This window comes from Lycium ferocissimum, chromosome 4 (genome assembly GCF_029784015.1).
Source record: "Lycium ferocissimum isolate CSIRO_LF1 chromosome 4, AGI_CSIRO_Lferr_CH_V1, whole genome shotgun sequence".
In the NCBI taxonomy this organism is placed as follows: Eukaryota; Viridiplantae; Streptophyta; class Magnoliopsida; order Solanales; family Solanaceae; genus Lycium; species Lycium ferocissimum.
This window is the reverse complement of record NC_081345.1, coordinates 46,395,164-46,420,091: the sequence shown is the minus strand read 5'-3', so window position 1 is coordinate 46,420,091 and position 24,928 is coordinate 46,395,164. Positions and strand designations below refer to the sequence as shown.

The window sequence follows — 24,928 nt, the reverse complement described above, 5'->3', positions numbered from 1 at the left end:
GAATGGCACAGCTTGCCCATACAGGCTCAAACACAAACAAATAGAAATCTGAGTTCGCCAGAGATGTTTTTTTTTTTCCAGCCAGACCTTGGCATCTCCGTAAATCGTTAATGGAATCATGAAATCTCCAACATTGTTAAAATATATATTCGAGAAAATTTAAGAGCAAGAAAAAGCTGCTCCCTATATATAGAGAACTCCAAGATCTGAATCAAATTAGGGGTTTACTGATATGTTTCTGGAATACAGTATTGATTTTTCGCTGAGTTGACTGATCTCACGCTCTTTATTTTGTTGTCTTTCATCGTTTTTCTACTAGTTTTCACCTTGTGAACTTTTTTTTTTTTTTTTTTTGTTTAAAAGTAGCTAAAGATTTTTAATTGGAAGATTATGGTTTTGAACTGATTAATTGAATTCGATTTACTACTCCCTCAGTTTCAATTTGTTTGTTTGGTTCCAATCTATATATAATTACATATAACACCCCCAAAATTATTACACCTCACAAACAAAAAATGGGGAGAAGAGAAGATGATGGAGTGGAGAGAAGTGAAGGAGGAGTGCTGGCGGTGGTGAACCCAAGGGATTTTGTGTGTTTCTTATTTCTAAAAGGAAGAAGATTAGAGAATAGGGCTGAATTTTTTCTTTATTTTGACCTGAGGGCTATTTCGGGTCATTTACTTAAAATGAGGTCTTTTTGAGCCTTTCTTTTGCCGGTGGTCACACCATGTCCTTTTCCCCAATTATTAACAAAAACACTCCATCGGATTTAAAATGGGGCATTTTTGAGCCTTTTCGTTGTTGCTGGTAGCCACACCGTATCCTTTTCCCCAAGTATTAACCAAAGCACTCCATCAGACTTATATACGTTTCCTTTAATTTTTTTTTCTATATCTATATATATATACACCTCACATCGGGGTCAATGGAAGCTCGAGCACCCACAATGCTATATGTAGGTCGGCCCCTGTGACCTTACCTAACACTTACTAATCAAATGGATGGCCCTAGAGAAAGGTTTCAAACTAAATGGGGTCATAAGAGATAAAAATGTATATTGGATAGTAGGTTTTGCAAGCAGCATTTTCAGAACAACCAACACAAGAGCCGAACTTCAATGGACAGTTTCACCATTGTTTGCTTGGAGGCATTAGAAGCATACAAAGTTGGAACTCTTTTTGTCAGGCAGACTATGCATATCGAATAGTACTACTTTTGTAAACCCCCATGTAATTATCTGTTAGAAAAATATTATTTTCTATCTAATATCTCAAAAATAGAAGGACTATTCCTAATGACTACTTTGAAATAAGAGTATTAATTCTATAGTTTATTAGCCTTAATGGCAGATTTCTTAATGAGAGAAATTGATTGTCCCAAACGTTTTGTAACTGAATTTTGGTCAGCCTTTATGGTTGAATTTTGGTCACCTTTTATGGTCTAGATTCATTCTTTCTTAATGAGTATTTGATATTCTAATAATATCACTGTAGCTGTCAACTTTTTGAAATAGTAACTGATGGCCCACATTGATATCCTTGAATAGTATTAAGTGCTATTATTTGTATTCAAGTCCCACGTTATTTGCTGAGCTTTTACTAGCTTTGATTAGCCTCTATGACTAGCCGTTCAAAAGTTCTCTGATTTAACTTCTTAAGCCTATAAATTCCAATATCTTTTCCTTGATAGAGGATACACAGAAAGAAACAAAAAAACATTCTTCTACTCCTCACTTCCTTTTGCTGGGTTTCATAAAATTGTTTAATCTTTGTTAGATTCTGGCTCCTAGTTTTGTACTAGAAGAGCTTGTTGAATCCTGGGGGATATACCTTAACCGGGTGAAATATCCTTAAGGACAGTGTCTTAATTGACACGCCTCAAGCTACGAATATTTCCGTGAATTCAAGATTTTTTCCAACAATCTTAAGGATATTTACTATTTGTTGTCATGGATCACGGAAAAGATCAAACCGCTACCGTTACCGATAACACCGATGGTGTTCCTGCTGCACAAACATCTCCTGTTGTTGTTCCCGTTGTGTCTCCACACAACTTTGCCAAATACTTCCCTGATGTTTCAAAGGTGGAAGTTTTTGGTGGACAAAATTTTAAGAGATGGCAGGAACATATTTTTTCTGCTTTTGACATGTATGGTGTGGCGTCTGCGCTAACAGATTCAAAACCTGGTGAATCTTCTTCTTCTACTCAACAAAATCAATGGGTTTATGCAAACAAGGTGTGTAAGCACACTATACTAAGTACTCTTTCTAACGAGTTGTTCGATGTGTATTGTTCTAATAAAGAAGCAAAGGAAATTTGGGACTCGCTGCATGCGAAGTATACTGCTGAAGATGCTACCAAACAAAAGTTTGTTATTGGTAATTTTTACAACTGAGAGATGACCGAGGACAAAGATGTGAAGATGCAAATCAACGAGTTTCACAAACTAGTCAAGATCTTAAGTCGGAGAAAATTATTTTGGTTCGAGTTTGTGGGCGGGTATGTTGATTGAAAAACTACCGCAATCTTGGAGTGACTACAAATAAAATTTGAAGCACAAATGTATAGTTATCCCTTGATGATTTGGTGAAACACATCATCATAGAAGATACCAACCGAAAACAATCAATTTTTGCCAAAGGAAGAGAGATCACCACAAATGCCAATCTTGTGGAAGACAAGAAGTCTCGCAACAAAAATACCTGGTATGAAAAGGAACACGGTTACAATCTCAAAGCCAACAATCAAACTTTCAAGAAAAAGGCAATTGTTATGTGTGTGGAAAACCAGGCCATCATGCTCGGTGTAGAAACGAGTTGGGAATAATGACAATCCTCGCTAAGCCAAGAGTAAACCGGCCGGCACAGATGACATTATTGTTGCGGTCATTTCCCAAGTGAACATTGTGGCCAGTGTGAGTGACTGGGTGATAGACTCTGGTGCTACTAGGCATATTTGTGCCAATAAAACTGATTTTGTGTCTTACACCCAAGTCAATGAGGGAGAAGAAGTGGTGTACCTTGGTGATTCAAGAACTGCTCAAGTTCTTGGAAAAGGAAAAGTTCTTCTCAAACTCACATCTGGAAAAACTTTGGCCTTAACTGAAGTATTGCATGTTCCTAATATCCGAACCAATTTGGTTTCAGTGGGATTATTAGGAAAAGTGGGGGTGAAAGTTTCGTTTGAATCTGATAAGGTTGTGTTAACCAAGAACAATGTTTTTGTGGGCAAAGGGTATTGTAATCATGGTTTATTTGTGCTCAATGTTTCTCAGGTTCTGAGTGAAAATACTAGTACTTGATTGTTTTTTTTTCTTTGGCATGTTAGAGTTGAAAACATGTGGAATAAATGTTTTCTCTGATGATAAAGTTGAAAACACATGGAATAAATAAGAACTTAGCTTTCTTACTTGTCTCTCTTCGTTGTTTGATATTTGTTAATGAATGTTTACTATATTAGTTTATTTTATACTACAGTAACTTTAGATTTTTGAAAGTTGTTTTTGACAAAATGAATGGTTTTCATATAACAGTAACAAAAATGATGGATATTGTATGTTATGCCTTCAAAAACATTTATTTGGTTTTTATGAATTTTTTGGTTATCATTGGCAGATGAGTAATATTATAGTAGCCTATTGAATCTGCAATCATGTGAGTCCGTGCCTGTGTAATGTTTTTTATTGTTTTAATATGATAATTAGGTGAATTCTCATTTTCCTTTCCTGGGTTATCATTGTTCACTAATTTAATGCTATATAATTGATGACGTTGCAATGTGAATATGTGGTTTAGTGTTCTGGAAAAGGTTACATCTTTTAGGATGATATTCTTCGTTATAAATTTAATGTATATGTTATTTTGTTGAATAACTTTAAATGTATTGGAATGGCTTTAACAAAATTAAGTATTGTGCAAATAATGTTATCGAACATGTTTCTATGAGAACGTTAATATATGTCCATTTCAGTCTACTTGTCTTTGACATGGTTTGGTGTATAAATTTTTATGTCCTGTACAAAATAGGATACTTCACAAGATTGAGATACTTCTCTGAAAATTATGGAAAGATTATTGCTCAGACTGAAATATTTGAAATTGTGGGGGTGTCTTGGTAATGTTATACTAAATATAGTGATGTTTTGTTGTACTAGAGAGTACAATGATGCAAAGTGGATCTCAAAATCCATCGATGATAATGTGTTTATCCTTGTAGGGATGTCTTAACATGGAAATCAACTAAACAAAATCTATTGTTGGTTGGTGATGAGGATGAGCGGTTAAGAAACTGCTTAACGAGTAGTTAAATAAATAAATAAAAAAATTAAGAGTTTTTGTGTCGACACGATGTGATAGAGAAGTTGTTGAAGATGGAACTATTTCCATGAGTTATGTGATGTCTGAGGTGAATTTGGTCGATTCACAAGACTAAAAGAAATATCGAGGGGAATGAGATTTTTGTCATTTGAGAAGATTAACAATGATGGTAACCCAACCTATGTGATTGGAGATCCCATGAATTAGGTTCATATGGGTAATAACAAGTCATTAGTTGATCAAAGTGCACTATTAAATTACGTCCCTTCCTATGGTGTGTGAATATAATGCAATACTGCAAGACAAAGTGAGGTTGAGTTATAAACTCTTAATCCATTACCATATCCTTTATAGGTGGTGTATTGCTCTGCAGAATACACTTGATGGGTGGACCTATATGAGTGTGGAGTGGTGCCGCTTCTATGAAATTGTGACGGATTTCTAGAGCACTCATGAATACCAGGACACGCGCATGGCCTCTTAGCTCAAAACCGCGATAACGGCAAAGATTGTGAGGGTATAATGTGATAGATTAAGACCCTAGACTTACAAAAGAATTCTTGATTCATAGAAGTTTTAAACTTCACCAATTATTCTGTAAGTTTAATTTTATTTTATCTAGGTCTGGTTCATAGTCTACGCGACACCAGATTCGATGCATTGTACTCATATATGTTAACCCAGCAAAACTTTTTATTTTAGTTATTTTATTATTTTTGAGGTACATGGGGGATTGTTAGAAAAATATTATTTTCTATCTAATATCTCAAAAATAGAAGGACTATTCCTAATGACTACTTTGAAATAAGAGTATTAATTCTATAGTTTATTAGCTCTTCATGGCATTTCTTAATGAAAGAAATTGATTGTCCCAAACGTTTTGTAACTGAATTTTGGTCAGCCTTTATGGTTGAATTTTAGTCACCTTTTATGGTCTAGATTCATTCTTTCTTAATGAGTATTTGATATTCTAATAATATCACCGTAATTTATCAACTTTTTGAAATAGTAACTGATGGCCCACATTGATATCCTTGAATAGTATTAAGTGTTATTATTTTTATTCAAGTCCCACGTTATTTGCTGAGCTTTTACTAGCTTTGATTAGCCTCTATGACTAGCCGTTCAAAAGTTCTCTGATTTAACTTCTTAAGCCTATAAATTCCAATATCTTTTCCTTGATAGAGGATACACGTAAAGAAACAAAAACATTCTTCTACCCTCACTTCCTTTTGCTGGGTTTCATAAAATTGTTTAATCTTTGTTAGATTCTGGCTCCTAGTTTTGTACTAGAAGAACTTGTTGAATCCTGGGGGATATACCTTAACCGGGGTGAAATATCCTTAAGGACAGTGTCTTAATTGACACGCCTCAAGCTACGAATATTTCCGTGAATTCAAGATTTTTTCCAACATTATCCACGTAATGATGCATATTAGCATAATATAATATTTCCCTATTTCTACCATTAATCATTCTTAGTGATGATGTTTGGCTTTTGATGTCAGATTTTATGTTTGGCTCAAATTATTTATTTTCATTTAGTTATAAACGAGAGCAAACCAACATCATTTCAAAATTTTATGTTGTTGTTAGCCTTAACATCGCAAATCCTACCTTTGGACTTGCACTTTGCAAACTACCAATTTTACTATTTTCAGCTCAATCTTTAGTCATGTCAGAGTTTTCTTAACTAAAATTATCCCCTATGCATGACTTTTCTAGCTAAACTTATTGTCCTTGAAATATCACCCCGAAACACTTTATATATCATATTGAACGCTAATTAGGAACAATGTGACTGTCCCCGAAACACTTAATGTATTCCATTGAACACTAATTAGAAACAATAAAATCAGGGGCGACTCAACAAAATATGTGGCCTAAAGCCAAATCTTTAAAAGAGGCCTTAAGATTTTAAATACTCTTTTTATAACGAGGGTATTAGAATCAATTTGCAATCGTCGATCATTCATTGGTTAGCTAAGCTTTCACCAACGAAAGTATCAGTTAACTCTACTCACTAAAATTTAGGTAATTTACAAAAGTCAAGGTTGATTATAATTGCTTTTTCAAATTCTCATCCGCTAATCATCTCAATTATATTCCACTAAGTAGAATGTCAAAATAATTTCATACATTTTGCAATAGTTAAAATCTTTTTAAGTAAAAAAAATAACTTAGTACATTGTGTATAAAAACAATTAATTCTAAAACATACTTAAAGATACACGGTTTTCATTATCAATATTGTCATCATTGTTTCTTTCCTCATAGTCTATGTTTATTTCAAAATTTAAGTTCATTGACCTAACAAATTAAATCACATTCCAATAGAAATATAAAACTTATAATAGATTTACTAATAATAATTTATGAAATATATATAGTTATAAGTATTAAGTAATGGAGTAATAAATTTTTTTGGGGCCCTCCAGTATGTGGGGCCTAAGGCAGTGGCTTTAACTGCCTTGCCCTGAGTCCGGAACCAAAATGACCCATTAAAAATCAAAGTGAATTAAAATGCTCCCCAAAAAAAAAATTTGGTATAAAAGTACCTTTACCGCAGTATTTTACTGCGCTAAAGCACTTAACCGTGATGGAGCAGTTAAGTGCTTTAGCGCAGTATTATAGGACTCCACCATTTTCCCAAAACAGCCTCTTATTACATTTTCACACTTTTTTACGTAGTTTAGCCGTATATTAATCATGCTTTGAGACTCCAGAACTTTAATATTTTATATAGAACCCTACTTATATTTGTACGATTAATAAGGTAGGCTCAATACATCAAGGATATGCAAAAGTTTGGATTGTCGTTTTAGTGGTTGAAAAGTGCTCGAAGTCCTTTTTTGTTTGAAGACTTGTAGTCATTAGCTTTACGTTATTTATCTTTTAGGGTTTCGTGTTATTTTTAAATTAATGCTTAACTTTATTTCGAATGTGTCACGTTTTTTTTTTATTATCAATTTAGGATGTGAAACTATAAATAATAATAAAGACTTAGATAATATTTATAAATATAAATAGATATGCAAAAAATATATAATATTTACAATAAACTGTACAACACTAATGTATATACACTATCGTGGATGGGTCCCACATGTGGTATGCCTGAGACTATCCTTAGGCCTAAGGCTCATACCATCCGGACCGCCCTCGCCATCGTCTCCATCGCCCTTTTTCCTCTTAATAACCGGGCGCTTCAAGTTATGATCATCTCCTCTTCCCCTGGCCCGTGTGCCCTTGACTAGAATGTGCTTCTTCTTGGGATCTGGTCCCGCTAGCACGGGCAGAACGTCATGCTGACCTGGGTCTGGAAACTCGACCTCTTCCTCGTCTGGGAGTCGCCACCATGTGCGCCGAAGGATGAACCCGAAAAGTATATAATAATTAGTACCATTTCTTATTTCTATTGAATACATTAACGTTTGTTGAATAATCAAACCTGTGTATCAACGGGCGCCTGAGTAGGCTCTTGAGATGGGTCTATAGGCTCCTGAGATGGGTCTGGTGCAGAATATGAGGTAGTATCCTGGACGAGATGCTGTTCGAAGTCCAAATAAAGGTTATAAAAATTGAAGTCCAAATAAAGGTTATAAAAATTAAATAAATAGTTACCTCATATTGAATAAAATTGATTTTAAGTAAAAATCTTACCTGCGCCTCGATAGTCTCATGAGAAGACACCTCTGCCTCGGCAGGCTGATGAGAAGGCTCCTGAATGGGTCGCTCCTGTGGACCCACTGGCGTCGAATCCTAAAATATGAAAAAAATGAAATAATAAGTAACATACATATTTAAAATAAGTACTTTAAATAATCAAATAAGTATTTTAAATATTGACCTTATATTGAATAAAACTAATTTTAATAAAAAAGCTTACCCGTGGCTCGACAAATACACGAGGACACCGGCTCGGCAGGCCCATGAGAAAACGCCCGAGTGGATGGCTCGTGGACGGACCGGCACCGAATCCAAAAATATAAAATATTACTAAATAATGAGTAATATATATATTTAAAATAAGTAATTTAAATGAACAAATAAGTATTTTAAATACTAACCGGGATCAAAAACTCATCGAAGTCAAGAATCCTGGCTCCCTCTAAATTCCTCACAGGCAGCTCATCAGCTAATGAAGCGCGTAACGCCGCCCAATCGATGTTATCACGCTCCTCCATGTATGCATTCGGCTCCTACCGTGACGAAGACCCAGTATCTCACAGTAGGAGCGCCAGGCGTAAACGAGACGAGTCCTCAGTGTTGTCACCGGCACCGTCCGGAACGGCCGCGGACGGACGAAATGTAAAACGTCCTCTGGAATGGGATCGACCTCATCTGTCTTATCTACTAGATGGTTTCCTCCACCACCAGGTCCTCTAGCAAGAAAGACGACATCCTCCGGCGACGGGCGTCCTCCCGGCCATGACCCCATCCTTCCGGGAGCACCGGTCCTCGGCGCCTGGCCGATACTCGCCTCTGGTGCTCCCACATGCGCCTAATCTTTCCTGCCTGCCGGATACCATCCTCGGATATCCGTACCATCTCCGACGCAAGCCCCGCAAGCCCGGGGTAAGGCATATGCTCTAACCCCAACATGCGTAATCGCCAGATCGGGCCACTAGCCGCATTTTGTGTTCAACAAGAAAAAAAAGTTATTTTTTAAAACGTAACAATTAATGCAATTAAATAAATCTAAATACGATAAACTTACCAGTGCCTCGTACTGCTCCGCGAGTGTCGAGTATCCTACATCCCTTGCGGGACACAAAGCTGGGTTGCCGATCAATCGGCGTGTGATCTGATGATACCAGGGCATGTAATCCTCAATGGGAGTCAAATGGCCGACCACTGCTAAAGTTCCCAACCTCGTTCTCCCAACGGTGGAGCTGAGACGACCATGAAAGCCGTAAAATCATCATCAACGGCAGCCCGATCGTCCCGGCGGTAGTGTCGTAGCTCATGACGGACGTCGTGGGTATACTACGTGTATGCCCAAACCGCCGTAAGACACGCTCGGCACGTGTTCCTCTATGATGTCCTGTGTGTATCAATGGACACCGCGACCTCCAAACCCCCCGACACCGCTTTGCAAAAGGCCGCAAACCATCTAATATAGCAACAGACGCATCCATATATAAATAGCCGCAACATATAAATACAAATCGGTTGATCACTAAGTAGAAAAGACGTTTAATTAAATTAATAATGTAAAGTTAAATAGTTTTACCGCATCGTCCGTCAAGAGGTTTGTTTACATTAAAGAAACGCACACTTAAAATATTACCTGGAGAAGAGCAAAATATCCACTCACATCGCTGACAGCACCAATAGACGCTCGGCATAGGCATCTGTAAAGATACGCCAAAACAAAGCAGCTACCCTTAACCGTAGACTCCCAAGCGGTCCGGATGCTCCAAGAAAATCAAATATCGTGAACCGACAAAGGCACCGATGAGTTCGGGAACAAGATGCCCCCGAGTATAATAGGTGTACAAACGGCATGACGCATCAACAACGTCCCATTGGGTGCCGTCCTCGACGGAGGCTCGCCTCCAAATAAGTGTAGCAGTGCACTAATGCGAACCCGACTGCGTCCCGACATCCGGCCCTGGCATCGGGGCACAAAGTGGTGAGCCTGGTCAACTCCGTCACCCATGTGCAACCGGGGAGGAGGCTGCGTGCGGGTGTATAATGGCTCTCCATCTACCCGCAATCCAAAGAGGATCTCCACATCCTGAAGTGTAATCGTGGCCTCACCAGTGCGAAGATGGAAGGTATGTGTCTCCGACCTCCACCGCTCAACCATGGCCGTAATGAGCGCCCAATCATGCTGTACCCGACCAACGGACACGCAACGATAGATCCCGCCTCGAAATAATATCTCTAAGACGCGAGGGTGTGGGGGCGCTCGCGTAAAAGAGTCCACCCTCTTTGCGACCTCACGGGGACGAGCCTAGTCGATATCCCTATAGTACCAGCCCATAATAACTCTGACCTATGATTGCCTTGCAAAGACAATACTGATCTATCATCGAGCCCAGGGTGAACAGCGGGCCCCGGGTGATCATCGGGCCCGGGAGGAACATTCGGATCCATGAAAAAGTCCGGTCTGTACAAACTAAATTAGTCATTATTCTTGAAATAAGAGAGAAATTATATTAACTAATTAATAATTTGTAGGGAATATGTGAATTATGTTGTATTATATCTTGTGAATAATTAACATGGGATAAACAATTTCACAAATAAATAAAATAACAATGGCATAATTAACATAATAGGAGATTAATTATTTAGATAGTCTTTTCCAAAAATTATTTTCACTCTCCAACCAAATATTGGAAAAAAATAATTATTTTCAACATAACTTTCGTCTTATTAAATGTGCAGTAAATTTAATATGTGATAGTAAGGACACGTGGTTTTGAATTATGTGATGGCAAAGACTTTTAAGTTAATTAGTTTGGGAATCGAAATTCAGCAGTAATATTTGTTTAGAACTCTAATTTGAATATGTGATATATTTTGAGTTGAACAAATAGCCAACACAAATATGATAAAATTAGACTAAAAGAGTATATTCGTCGACCACATATTTTCCTACAAACTTTACATTTTTATCGTTAACCTATGTATTTATGAAAAGAAGAACTTTAACTATTCTTTTTTAGATAATTTTTTTTATTTAAAAGAAGAACTTTAACTATTCTTTTTTAGATAATCTTTTTTTATTTGACATATATATTCATGCTTTTAAAATAATTTAGATTTAACAATTCATAATCATTTACAACTTGTTTGGATGGTTGTTACCTATTGTATTATATTGTGTTGTTAGTTTAAATACAATGTTTGCTTTGATTGTTACTTTAATTTTATTTTATCGTATCGTTAAATCCATCGTTATGTAACGACGAAAGGTCCTATTTTATGTAACGATCGATTTGGTCCTATACAAGACAACACAATACGATACATTATGAAACAATACATAACAATCATCCAAACAAAGTGTCAACAAAATAATAATTCATTAACAATCAACTTCTTTCAATTCATAACCAATATTTAACAACTAATTAATTCATAATCAATATTTAACAAATAATCAATTAAAAAAATAATAATTCATTAACAATTAACAAATTAACAACTCATAAACATATAACAACTTAACAATTCATAAACATTTAACAAATTAACAATTCATACACATTTAACAATTAATGAATTTGCCAAATAAAAAAAAAAAAATGGAACAGTGGCAAAAGCCACTGCCCCGCCGATCAAACCAAAAAAAAAAAAATGAAATTTGACTTTTTTTTTTTTTGAAATTAACGACGATTAAATGTTAAACATGCGTACAATATAATGTATATAACAAATTAATAACAAAAGTTCATAGTAGAAAACCTTAATCGAACATTTTGTGTAGTTGTGTTAATCGAGTTGTACATCGCTTTTTCCCACAAATCGAAACCTTTTAATCTTGCTTCTCGATATCGAATATACCAAGAATCTAAAGTTTTCCGACGAAAATTAATAGAAAACGACCTTTTTTTTTTTATGTGGGGACCACCTTAAAACGCCTCCAATGGCGTTTTTTTAAAATTTTTAACATTAACCGAGGGACCGGTGGTGGAGTCAAGGATTTTATGGTGGACTCTATAGCGCAAGATTTTATCAAGGCTTATAAGAGAGAGAATTTGGTTTAGAGCATTATTTTACAGCGCTAAAGCAGTTAACGGTTAAGTGCTTTAGCGCGTTTAAAATACTGCGCTAAAGGTACTTTTGTACCAAATTTTTTTTAGGAGTATTTTTGTTCACTTTGATTTTTAATGGGTCATTTTGGTTCCGGACTCCCTTGCCCTTCAGCCGGCCTTGAATATAATGTGCCTGTCTACCCCAATATATAATACTACAAATTATTAAATAACACCTATAGTACGTGGAACTTGCTAGACTTAGGTATCATATGAGGAATATTATATATTTTCTGTTAGGTAGACAGCAACATTTCTTTAAAACTAAAAACATGTTTTTCATTTTGTTAAATAAAACAAGTACCAAAAGTATCAAGTCAAGGAAAATTTTAACATGCAAGTTACGTTTTCGTTTTTTGATTTAAATATTCGATATTCGAGAATTACTGATCCGAATTAACATTGAAGTGTCGTCAGTCACCGGCCAAATGATAGTCTCCAAAAGAGAGACATGAATAAATTGTCGGGATCTGTTATAATTCGTCATTGATGAATTGTGTAAGCTACAATTCCTCCAATGAATCTGTACATGAACTATTACATATATACTTTCTCTAACCGACTATCATTATATATTGACAGCTGTACACCACTAACTTAAATATCTTGTAACTGACTAACAACCTAACTTTGCTAATTACACAGTGACCCCTATACTTTCAAGTAACACCTTCTTTAATACTCCCCCTCAAACTGTGATGTGCAAATATATTGTGCACTCCCAGTTTGGATAGTAGAGACTAATGTTGTGATCTACCTAGCCTTTTTGTAAGGATATCAACTGTTTGCTCCTTAGTAGATACATACTGTGTGTTCACCAATCCTTGTTGAATCTTCTCGCTAATGAATTGGTAGTCGAGTTCTATATGCTTTGTTCTTTCATGAAAAACGGGGTTTGCAAGCTATTTGAATAGCTGATTTGCTGTCACAGTAAATGGTGGTAGGTGTTTCAATTTCAACTCCCAGTTCTTTGAATAAGGCAAGAATCCACACAACTTCAGCTACTCAATTTGCCATACTTCTGTACTCAGCCTCTACTGAGCTTCTTGACACAACATTATGCTTCTTTGATTTCTAGGAAATAAGTGAGTCACCTAACTTGATTAGAAATCCATATACTCATCTTCTTGAGTCAGTACGATGCCACCAACATCACAAAACACTGTCATTTTCTGAGATTTGTTGCTAGAGAGTAAGATTCCAAGTCCAGCTTGCCCCTTTATGTACCTTACTACTTTCAGGGTAGCTTCCCAATGAGATTTATTTAGTTGAGTTAAAAACTAGCTTAATGTTTGGACAGCAAATGATATGTGTGGTCTAGTGACAATTAAGTAGAGGAGTTTTCCAATCAATTTCCTGTACTTTCCAGATAGTTGAGGATCTTCAATTTTGTTAGCTTCTTCACTTTTACTGTTAACGACCTCATCATACTCTGTAGTGGTCAGTTTAATGTTTGGATCCATAGGTGTTGAGCCTGGTTTGGCTGCACCTAGACCAACTTCAGAGATGATCTCTAGAGAATATATTCTTTGGTGCATTATGATACACTTTTCTGACCTAGCAAACTCAATGCCCAAGGAGAACTTTAATTCACCCAAGTCTTTGATCTTGAAGGTTTGTTGTAGCACTGCTTTAGTCTCTTTGATGCTGTTTAGATCATTTCCTGTAATTAAGATATCATCAACATATACTAGTAATATTACTATCGTTGATCCAACTCTCTTTGTGAACAATGAGTAATCCAGATGGCTTTGAGTAAGGCCAAGTGTAATTAATGCTTCAGTGAGTTTCACATTGAAACACCTCTTATCTTTAACCTAAGCTTTGACCATGATCCTAGACTTAAAAAATCAGATAAAGGATGTGAGAATTGGAATTTCCCCGTTGCTCGGTTGTAAGACGGGGGTTTACGCCCATGAACTCGTGACTGTATTTCAGTATACGGGCCGTAATTCAAGTCGTAAACTGGTACCAAGGATTTCTGAGCATTCTGGAATTTGGCATTTGGATGTTATATTGTTAAATACGGATCGTATTTCAAAATATGGCCCGTATTTCAAAACATATTTGGAATTTGGGAAAACTTCCTTGATGAAAGTTGTAGAGCCTTGAAATACCTTTCCAACGGTATATTATGGGGGCCAAACGGACATCTTTTCAAAGAGTTATGGCCATTTTACTGAAGACACGCGGTACCATACGAAATACGATCGTATTTCAAAATACGGCCCGTTTTTCAAAATACGCCAAGCCAGTACTTTGCTGGATGTAAAATGTAATTTTCCGGTAACACTATATATTCGTTCATATCAGCTCAAATCATTATTTTTCATTCCTTCAAGCCTAGAACGACCTCCTACCCTCTTCCATCATCAAGAACACCAAGGTAAGCCTACTCTAATTATTCCAAGTCAATTCTAATACATATCCTTGTAATCTAAACAAGAAATCATCATTCCTAAAACTAGGATTTTCAAGAAAACCCATCTCAAGGTTCAAGAATTCAAGATTTTGGAAATCCTCTTCAAAGCTCAAGTCTTTAATTCAAGTTTTGGAGCGACTAAGGTATGTAGTTACTATCTACGTGTGGGAATATCATTGTTCTTCCCCACGCCTCCTAATTCATAAAGTATGAAACTTTACAAAACTAGGGTTTCTATTCTATACTATGCTCATGATAACCCAGTCCATATCTATGACTATATTATGTTTGAATTGCTATTATTCTATCATTGTGTTCTTGATACTCATTATGATTATTGAGAATCTGTCCGTAATCCATGAAAACCCATATCTTGTATTCCATGGGTTCTTGCATGCATGTTTTTAAATAAAAAAAATGCTTATTTCATGAATATCCTACATGTCTACAAGTCTTCATGCAATTGTATTTTATAACTATGTTCATGCCATGACTCAAGATACATACATACTAAATACAAGTTATTTCATGAAACCATGTTTACAAGTTATTTCATGAAACCATGTTTACGAGTTATTTCATGAAACCATGTTTACAAGTTATTTCGTGAAATCATGATTACAAGACAAGTACAAGTTAATTCACGAAAATCATGGGCTTCTTAGCCAACTATATTATGTTCATGTTTTTGGAGTTGCACGAATTACCGAGAAGGCTCGAGATAGCCTCGAAATTACGTAGCCACCGTAGGACAAGGATCGCTCCGCCCGGCTAGGACGATACCTTAATTTTACACCGAACGGACCATCAGCATGTTACCACCTCATACTGCAAGGTACGGGGCTCGGCCTGGTCCGAGGTACCGTACTCCACGTACCCACGTGGTGATATCACATGGCCTCGGTTTATGAAATGCTCTCCTACTTATCATGTTTTACGTATGTTATATATATATGTATCCATGCTCATGCTCATGTTCATGTTCATGTCCGTGTTTTCGCTCGCTCTTATCATGTTATTTCATGTCCCATGTTATTTCTTTCAGCTTGTTTTACATACCAAGACATTCAATGTGCCGACGTCCCCTTTTATTGCACTGGGGCTCGCATTTCACGACGCAGTACAGATTTGCTGTGACGACGCCTCTGCTCATTAGGATCTGCACGTACCCGCTTATTGGTGAGCCCCATCTCATTCGGGGTTTAGACATTGTCATTCTTTAATTAGTTTTGCATCCAAAGGTATGCTGGGGGCCTTATCCCAGTAAGTATGTTTTCCAGTCAGACTCATGATAGAGGTTTCATAGACTAGACAAGTCGCTATGCGATGTCGACATTCGAGTCGTATAGCCATTTTGGCTCATTCATGTTATTTTCGCACTCATATTTAAACAAGTACTTTTATTCAGTATTATGACTTACTACGTTTATAAAGGCGCATCATACATTTACGTTATATTCCGCTCATGTTATGCCTTATGATGATTCAGCAAGCTTCGCCGTGGTTCGCTCGGTCACATGCAGTAAGGCACCGAGTGCCGTGTTTCGCCCAGGCCATGGTTCGGGGCGTGACACACATTCCATTCCCTAGGAGCTTGATTCAACCCATAGAGAGATTATGTCACGACCCAATTCGTGAATCATGATGGCACCTACACTGTCCCCTCGGTAGGCGAATCATTACCAAATCATTTTATTCATTTATAAGAATTATGCGGAAATAAACAATGATTAGTTAACAGATTCAAATTATATAAATGATAAGTGCGGAAGTAATAATAACACCAAAATCTGGTCTGGACTAGTACAAGAGCCACTATTACATAGATACAAGTCTTATAGAAAGTACAAATCTCAAATATCAATACTGAATCAGGATTACAAAGTAGACATTTAAATACAAAGAAGAGCCTCCGGGTTGCGGATCTAGCCCAAAAGCTCACCCTGGAATCTCTGTCAAGTAGACTCAGATCACTCTCGAGGATCTGAACCGGAACTAGTAATAGACTCTCGCACTCAAAGTGAGAGTACAACAAGAGCAAAGATCGCACAAACAACAAGCATCGGTAGGTATCATAGGCCGACAACAATTAGTTCACAAATATGAAGAAAGAAATCAACAAGTAGCGTATAGGCAATCAAGCATACTCACAAATCACATTATCATAATAATCAGGGACTTCCACCCACACATACGTCATACAAAAACTCACTTTCCAATTCATAAGTGTCACGCCCCGAACCATGGCTTGGGCGCGTAACACGTCACTCGGTGCCTGACTGCATGTGACCGAGCGAATCAACTGACTGGCTGAATCAACATGTGACATCAAAACATACTAAATGGAAATAATACTAGCATATGCTGATCTACTAAGAGTCTGTCTGAAATATCATAAATGCGGAAATACTGAATAAGCCTGAAAGTCTGAATAAGTGACCGACAAGGCTAACACAAAAACCTGCTAAACATCTGACTGATTGGAACTATAGTATATGAAGCCATTAAGAATAATAAAGTCTTATTATTTACCGGGACAAGGCCCTCCGCATACCTGAATGACTAGAAATACTGAAAAGACTGTAAAGTGTGATAACGCCCCGAGGGAACTGGGGCTCACCAAATAGCTGATACGATAATCCTAGCATTCTAAATCATCAACCTGTAAATCGTTACCTGCATCGTGAAATGCAGGCCCCCGAGCAATAAAAGGGATGTAAAAGACATTTGAATCAAGACCGGTATGTAAAGAAATTGAAAGAAAGAACTGTAAATGGGGTGCTCGGGGAAAGGGCATCCCAAATCAATAAACATGTAAAGAGTGCTGAAATTGAAACTTATATCTGATATCTGAAATAAACAAAGGAAGTAAAGATACGGATACTCCCTGTTCTGAATGGAGAACCACCTGTTTAACTGAAAATCATGATATGTGGCCTTAGGCCCAATATATATGTACATACATACTCTGTGGCCTCGTGCCCAAGTATGAGCATGCAAAATCTATGTCCTTGTGCCTAAGTATGAGCATGCTAATTCTGTGGCCTTGTGCCTAAATATAAGCATGCTAAATCTGTGGCCTTGTGCCTAAGTATAAGCATGCTAACTGGGTGGCCTCGTGCCCAAGTATAAGCATGCAAAAACTGTGGCCTCGTGCCCATTTACAGTATTCAACATTTAACAATTTGTATCAAGGAACTGAGGATCATGCTGTAATGCATAACTCTGGAATACTGAACATTACTATACTGAGACATGTATTCATGAACTGATTATGAGACTTGAAGCTTTACTATTTATAAACATGCTGAGTATATTCTAGACTGAGACTCATGGGTATCAAACACAAGTCTATATTGATTACATACTGAGTTCGAAATGAAAGTCATGAACGAATGACGAAACTAGAGAATAGAAGTTCTACAACTATTCAAGGAACTAAGCTTAACAATATTTCTGAGGCAATTAGTAACGTTGTAAAAGAACGCGGCGTAGGGAGAATCACTAACATTCCAAACGTAGAGAGTTAGCCTCACATACCTTAATTCCGACCTTTGAGAGTAATACAACGTTTGTCAACCCTTTTAACTTTAATCTATAGCAACACAAGTCAAAGGGATTTCATATTAGCAATAATATCCATGCTTTGGTCACCTAAGCACTTTATCAAACATTTGGTGGGCATAAAGCTCCAAAACCTTCATTAATGGTGTTTTCTTCACCCAATTCCCATTCTATTACTTCTAGGTGATTCCACAATATCAATTTGATGAAATTAACATCATTCTTCATCACCCATATGATTACAACAATCCTAAGTTAATAATCCAAAACCCTAGCATAGTTCATATGATACTCTCTATCAAACCCATTTACTATTATCCCAAGAACTCATCAATTCATAATTATAAGTGATTAGATAGTAGAAGTATTACCTTTTTGGAGTTCAATCCTCTTGAAACGATTCTAGGGTTCTTTTGTCCAAGACGAAGATTCAATCGATAATCTATAGAATAGACGAGGATTCTAGCATTAATCTTTGTTAGGTTGATATAATAGTCAATGGGGTTTGAGGAATAATTCACCATAGGAGGTTTGCGGAAGTTCTAGGGTATTTTCTCCTCAAAAAGTCGGCCAAAGATGAAGTAGAATGAAGGTTTAAGAAAATTTCACGTTCTGGGGTTTTTTATGGCCGGGCAAGGCACATGACACATCCAGTAAATCGCACGTTTGGCCGGTGAAACACAGTCCTGACGCACGACATGTCAGAGGGGCATGAATTTTGGTGTTCAATCCTGTGAAACGCGGGATGAATCACAGGATGATCCTGAGAAATGTAGGTTAGTAAAATGGTCATAACTTTTTATTCATAGGTCTGTTTGGGCACCTCAATATATCGTTGGAAAGTTATTTCAAAGGTATACAACTTTTATGTTTTAATTTTTCTCAAATTCTCAACGGCCACGAAATTGGGCTGGAAGGCAGACGTATCGATAACTTAGCTGATTCTATCTAATATTAAGCGCCTTACTATTAGCCATCTTATGATGATCATATCTCCCTACTCCAATCTCTGATAGTCCTGGTCCTTATATGGTTAGAAAGATATTTCTACATACTACAACTTTCATTAAGGGCAATTTCCCAAATTCCCAACTAATCAAGGGGTTACGGTAGCCCGAAGTAGGCCTATCAACTATTTTCGCAAAACATTCAAACCTTCATTTTTTCCACTAAAACTCTAACGATACGAGTCTAACCTTAGTTCTAAGATACGGGGTGTAACAATAAGCCTAGGTGAAGCTTCTAAACTATAAGTCTGTCGAGTCTCAATAATCTCAAATCGATAATCACGAATCTAACTTCTGAACCTAGGCAGAGTCACTAATCTACTATCTGGTCCAGTCCATAGTCAGATCTATCCCACAACAATGGTACAAACAACCAGTACCAAATCAGAAATAAATAGTCATATGATCATGCAGGATGATATGTAATGATGTGCAATGCGATACAATGTAATGCACTGGCCAAATATCTCAAACCTGTACACACATGCTAAAGGCCTTGTTCGCACGATAGTCATGACCCACGGGAGACCCATGGTGTCCATGTACCACTCGCTCCGAATGTACCTCGGATCACGAGTCCACTCACTTCGAATGTAACTGCATCATAAGGTTACAAGATAGGTCACATCCTCACCCTCGTCGTATTATATATATATATATATATATATATATATAAACAATGGAATAAACCTCAATAAGAATGAACATCAACACAGAATGTAAGCATGAGAAACCTTTAAGAATGAATGCATAATACTAACAACCATGGAATAAATCGAAAATTTAACCAAACCGAATAAAAACCTGACATTTCGTTCTGGTTTGGTTTGATTTGTTTAAATTTTAAAAACCGGTAATATTTGGTTTGGTTATGGTTCTATTAAAATAACCTAATAAATATGAACCAAACCGATAAATTATATACATAAATTTTATAATTATTTATATGTATAATATTAGTTTTTCATAAATAATTATAAATATTTTATACCTTTTAATCATTAATTTGATTTTTGGTCTACTTATTTCACATGATTGTTTAAGAATATGTCCAAGTCCATGTCTTTAAGTCTTTTAACTCTTTAAGTGTTAAGTGTAAACCTATTAACAGAAGCTCACGTTAGAGTCTAATATCTTTAACTTAAATTTTTAGCCTTTTTTTGTCAGCCATTTGATTTTAGGTTGTTTCTTTTTTTTTTTTTTTTTCAAATTTATACTTTTCTTTTTTTTCTTGTCCGTAACGGGTCCTAAACTTCTAATATTTTTTCATGAATACTTCAAGATTTGCCGCAACGGTAATGCCCTAATACTTCTTCCGTGGGTAATCCTTATTTAAAAGAACAACTAAGTCTTGTAGCCACCAAGAGACCCCATTTTCTCATGATAGAAAAACATCATCGAAGTTTGGGATCATTACACGAAGTCATAATTCGCAAAAATCACCGCCCCATATACGGATCAATAGGTAGAATAACAACAACTAAAATCCTATGCTCTACTTTATTCTGTGTATGTGGTATTAGATGACAAAATGGTGCAAACACTACTAAAGTTTTTCATAGTTTAGCAAGATTTCAATCACTAATAGTGTATGAACAAAAAAAAAAGACATATCATAATTATACAACACGTTATGGTTTTAATTCAAACCGAACCATGAACACCCCTACTTACAACTAATCTCATTATCCTTCCATTTTCACCAAGATTCGATAAATGACACAACAAGAGAGATTTCAATCGTGAGCCTAATCTCATTATCCTTCCTTTCACCGATGATAAATGACACAACAAGAGAGAAATGAGTACAATACGTATCACAACACAGCAAGTAAGGCAACAAGCCTAATCACAATAACAGGGCAACAAGCCACAATCAACAACAACCAACCTAATAGAATTCCATCCCAACTCCATACCTCATAGTCCTAGTATGCTTTCCCCGTCAATATCTATCTCCCACATATGTTTCCCTAATTGGAGTCTAACCGAAAGGTAAGCCGTAACTGACCTTCATGCCGAGCTGATGCCACAAACCGCCAAACTTGAGCCTTGCCCTTCCGAAGTGCCTCAGATTGCTTGTAGTCTAACAATTTGCAATGCTAAGTAAGCAAACGACTACAATAAACCAACTAATCGGAAGAAGAATCGATTTAGGGAAAATGCCCAAAATACCCCTAACGAATCATACCGGTAAAGCCAAAAATTAAGGGTGAAATTACCCTAACCATAGTCCCAACAATCATAATCCTTAATTACATAGGTTTCTAATCACATTAGACCCTTCAATTTCATCAATTAGTCAAAACCCCCAATTTGGGTGAAACCCTAAGTCTCATGATTAGGTTTTTGAACTATAGAGCAATTCCATCCTAGAATGTGCTAATCTACACTTCTAGATGATATAAGTAGTAATTGAAGCAACACTTAATCAATTTATAAAAAAAAGTTCATGAATAATACCCTAAATCTCATCACCCCCGTACTAGGACCATAAACTACTATGGAAACTCAAAGAAGAAGGTAGTAAAGCTAGATAGTAGGTTGGAACTTACCCCAATAGATGATTTCCCTCAATTTCTTCAAGAATCACGTCTCCTAGCTCTTGGAATTAGGTTTTAGGTGTTTTGGACTAATGATTCGAACTTAGGAAGATAAAATAATGATCCGGTCCAGTCGATCCGCCACGGCGGTCACGAGGATAGCCATGGTGGTCAACATCCGCCATGACAAAAATTGATTAAAGCACAGGCCCTCGCCATGGCGGTCCTGCTATGGCGGCACTAAGCCCGCCATGGCGAACACACCAGAAACCAGCAAATCTGGTTTTTCATAAGTCAATCCCGACATCAATCTGAGGCCTACCGTACATAAACCGGATATGCACACATACATAAAAACACGCTACGAACTCACTCGTGAAGTCAAAATTCCCAGCGGAGGTCTAATTACCAAGTCAACCCCCAAACAAATAAAATCAAGTTTCCAACCAAGTGCCCAAAACGCAACCAAATGCCTCGGGAACCGAACCATCCACCCCACCAAGTCATAATAGACCTCTGAACCACACGTAGTCAACAAAAATCTAAAAAGGTCCATTTACCCAAAAGTCAACTATTGGTCAAACGCTTTCGCTTAAGGATTCTAAATCCTTCAGTTTTTACTAGAATCGCTTTGTAATCTCTGGAATTGGTCAATAGGGGTAAAATGGTCAAAAAAACATATAGGATGAGCCTACACAGTGGTTTCTCCCCCTGCTAATCAAATTCAGGAGGTGTATGAAATCCCTGAGGTAGGGCCATATAAACTTCATCATACAAGTCACCTTGAAGGAAGGCATTAAAGACATCCATCTGATGAACATGCCATTTTTCAGCTGCTGCAAGTGCTAAAACTGATCTAACAGTAACCATTTTGACAACTGGAGACAAGGTTTATTGATAATCAAGACCTTCTCTCTGACTAAAGCCCTTTGCCACTAGACTGGATTTAAACCTTTTTATAGTGCCATCAGACTCATATTTGATTCTAAAGATCCATTTGCAACCAATCACTGATCTGCCAGTTGGTAAGGGAACAACTTTCCATGTGTTGTTTTCTTCAAGTGAAGTTATTTCTGCTTTACTGGCATTCACCCATCTAGGATCCATGTATGTTTTTCAAAAGAGGTTGGTTTAGCCTCAGATAATGAGGTAACAATATAGCGCTGATATACAGAAGACAAACCACGGTAATTGACATAGTTGTCAATAGAGTATGGTGCTTTAGGTGCTTGAGCAGCAACAATGACATAAGCTTTCTGCCAAATAGGAGCTTTCTTGCCTCTTTGAGATTTTCTCTAAGGAACATCAACAAGTGGGAGTCCTCTGGTGGTATGGTTGTACCTTAGGTGAGGCAGGTGGCATTGGAGATTGAACTTGAACAGGATGGTCATGAGCTTGAACAACATGCATCTCTGATATGAAATCTTCTTCATCAGAGTGAGGAAATAATCTCCATTCAGCTGAGAAAGTTCTCATAGAGGGAAATACATCTTCTCTAAATTGTACATCTCTATTAATAAAGAAATATTTATTCTTCAAGTTATACAAAATATATCCCTTAGTGGACTGACTATAGCCCATGTGAGTAGCTGGTATACTTCTGGGCTGAAACTTATCACCTTTAGGTAGTTGTGTAGCAAAACATAAGCATCCAATGATCCTGAGATGCTGTAATTAGGGTTTGACTTTGTGAAATATCTCATATGGTGATTTACCCTTTAAAACAAGAGAGGGTAACCTGTTAATTATGTAAGTTACTGCTAGAATACAGTGCCCCAAAACTTGAGTGGTATGTGACTCTGAAATATAGTGGCACTAGCTATCTCCAAGATGTGCCTGTGCTTCCTCTCAGCAATTCCATTTTGCTGAGGGGTATGCACACAGGTTCTCTGATGCATAATACCCAAGGATGTCATTAAAGTACTGCATTCATGATTGATAAATTCTGTCCCATTATCAGTCCTAATGGTTTTGACAGATGCACTAAATTGATTTTGAACCAGAATAAGAAAGTCTTTAAGAACAACAAGAACATCACTCTTGAGTTTTATTAAGAAAAGTCCACAACATCCTTGTACAGTCATCAACAATGGTAACAAAGAATCTATAACCATCATAGGTTGGGACCCTGTAGGGACCTCAAACATCAATATGCAACAATGAGAATGGACTGGTGGATCTAGAAGTACTAGTGGGCAATGGTAATCTAGTTTGTTTAGCTAGTGAGAAGATAGTACAATTATGTAATTCTTGAGTACTAGACTAAAATGATATACAAAACAAATGAGATAAAACAGTTAGAGATGTGTGTCCAAGTCTTTTGTACCAAAGAGATAGTTGTATGAGATTTGTAGTTGGAGTGGTCTGAGCAGCCAAGGACTTTATTGAGGTCGAGTTGCCTTTACTGAGAGCTTGAATAGGTAGAAAGTAGAGGCCATCATCTTCTCTACCAATCACCTTCACCTGCCCACTATAGAGGTCGTATAGAACAAAAAAATCAGGAAAGAAAGATGCAGAACATTGTAAGGCTTTTGTGATTTGAGAGATTGACAAGAGATTGAATTTAAATTTAAGAATTAATAGCAGATTGTTTAGGGTTGTATCTTTGGATATAGAGCATGAACCAGTAAGTGTGATAGTAGTGGTTGTACCATTTGGTCGTTGAACTTGCTTTTGATTGGGTTTAACATCATGTAGGTTTGTAAGAATACCTGATTGTGGAGTCATGTGATTTGTAGCTCCAGAGTCCACAATCTAATCATTATTTACTTTTATTGACCATAAAAACAGTTGGCATACCTGCAGAGTTCACTATTGGAGAAGGATCATTTTGAATAACATCTTTCTTCAACAAATTCACAAGTTGTTCATATTGTTCCTTGGTAAAGCCTCCATGTGGGATAGTAGCTCTTTCAAACCCTCCAGATCCAGAACCAGAACCAGAGCTAGATTCTCCCTTTTCAAACACATATCCATCTGGTCTAGCATGATATGCATTAGGTGATGATGTGATATATCCTCCAGTAGCTTCAGAGGCATTTGATCGAGCATGATATGCATTGTGTGAGGGTGTGTTAATGATGACATTTTGTGCATTATGATAGCCACTCTGAGTGTTGTGCTGACCTCCATTATGATAATTCCCTTGAGTGGTGTGATGACCTGCTTGAGTATGTCCCTGATTGTTCCAATTATTTCCTTTCTTCCTAAACTTGTAATCAGATGGATACCCTACTAGTTTGTAACACACATCCTTTGTATGACCTTTTATTTGCAAAAGTTACAGAACAAATTCCACCCATTT

The 24,928-nt window shown here is 36.9% G+C and overlaps 1 protein-coding gene across 1 annotated transcript in view; it reads left to right on the top strand.

Moving 5' to 3' along the window:
• The window catches only part of LOC132053325 (large ribosomal subunit protein uL5z-like), a 102,730-nt gene that overhangs the window by 11,336 nt on the left and 66,466 nt on the right, over positions 1-24,928 (top strand). The window lies entirely within an intron of this gene.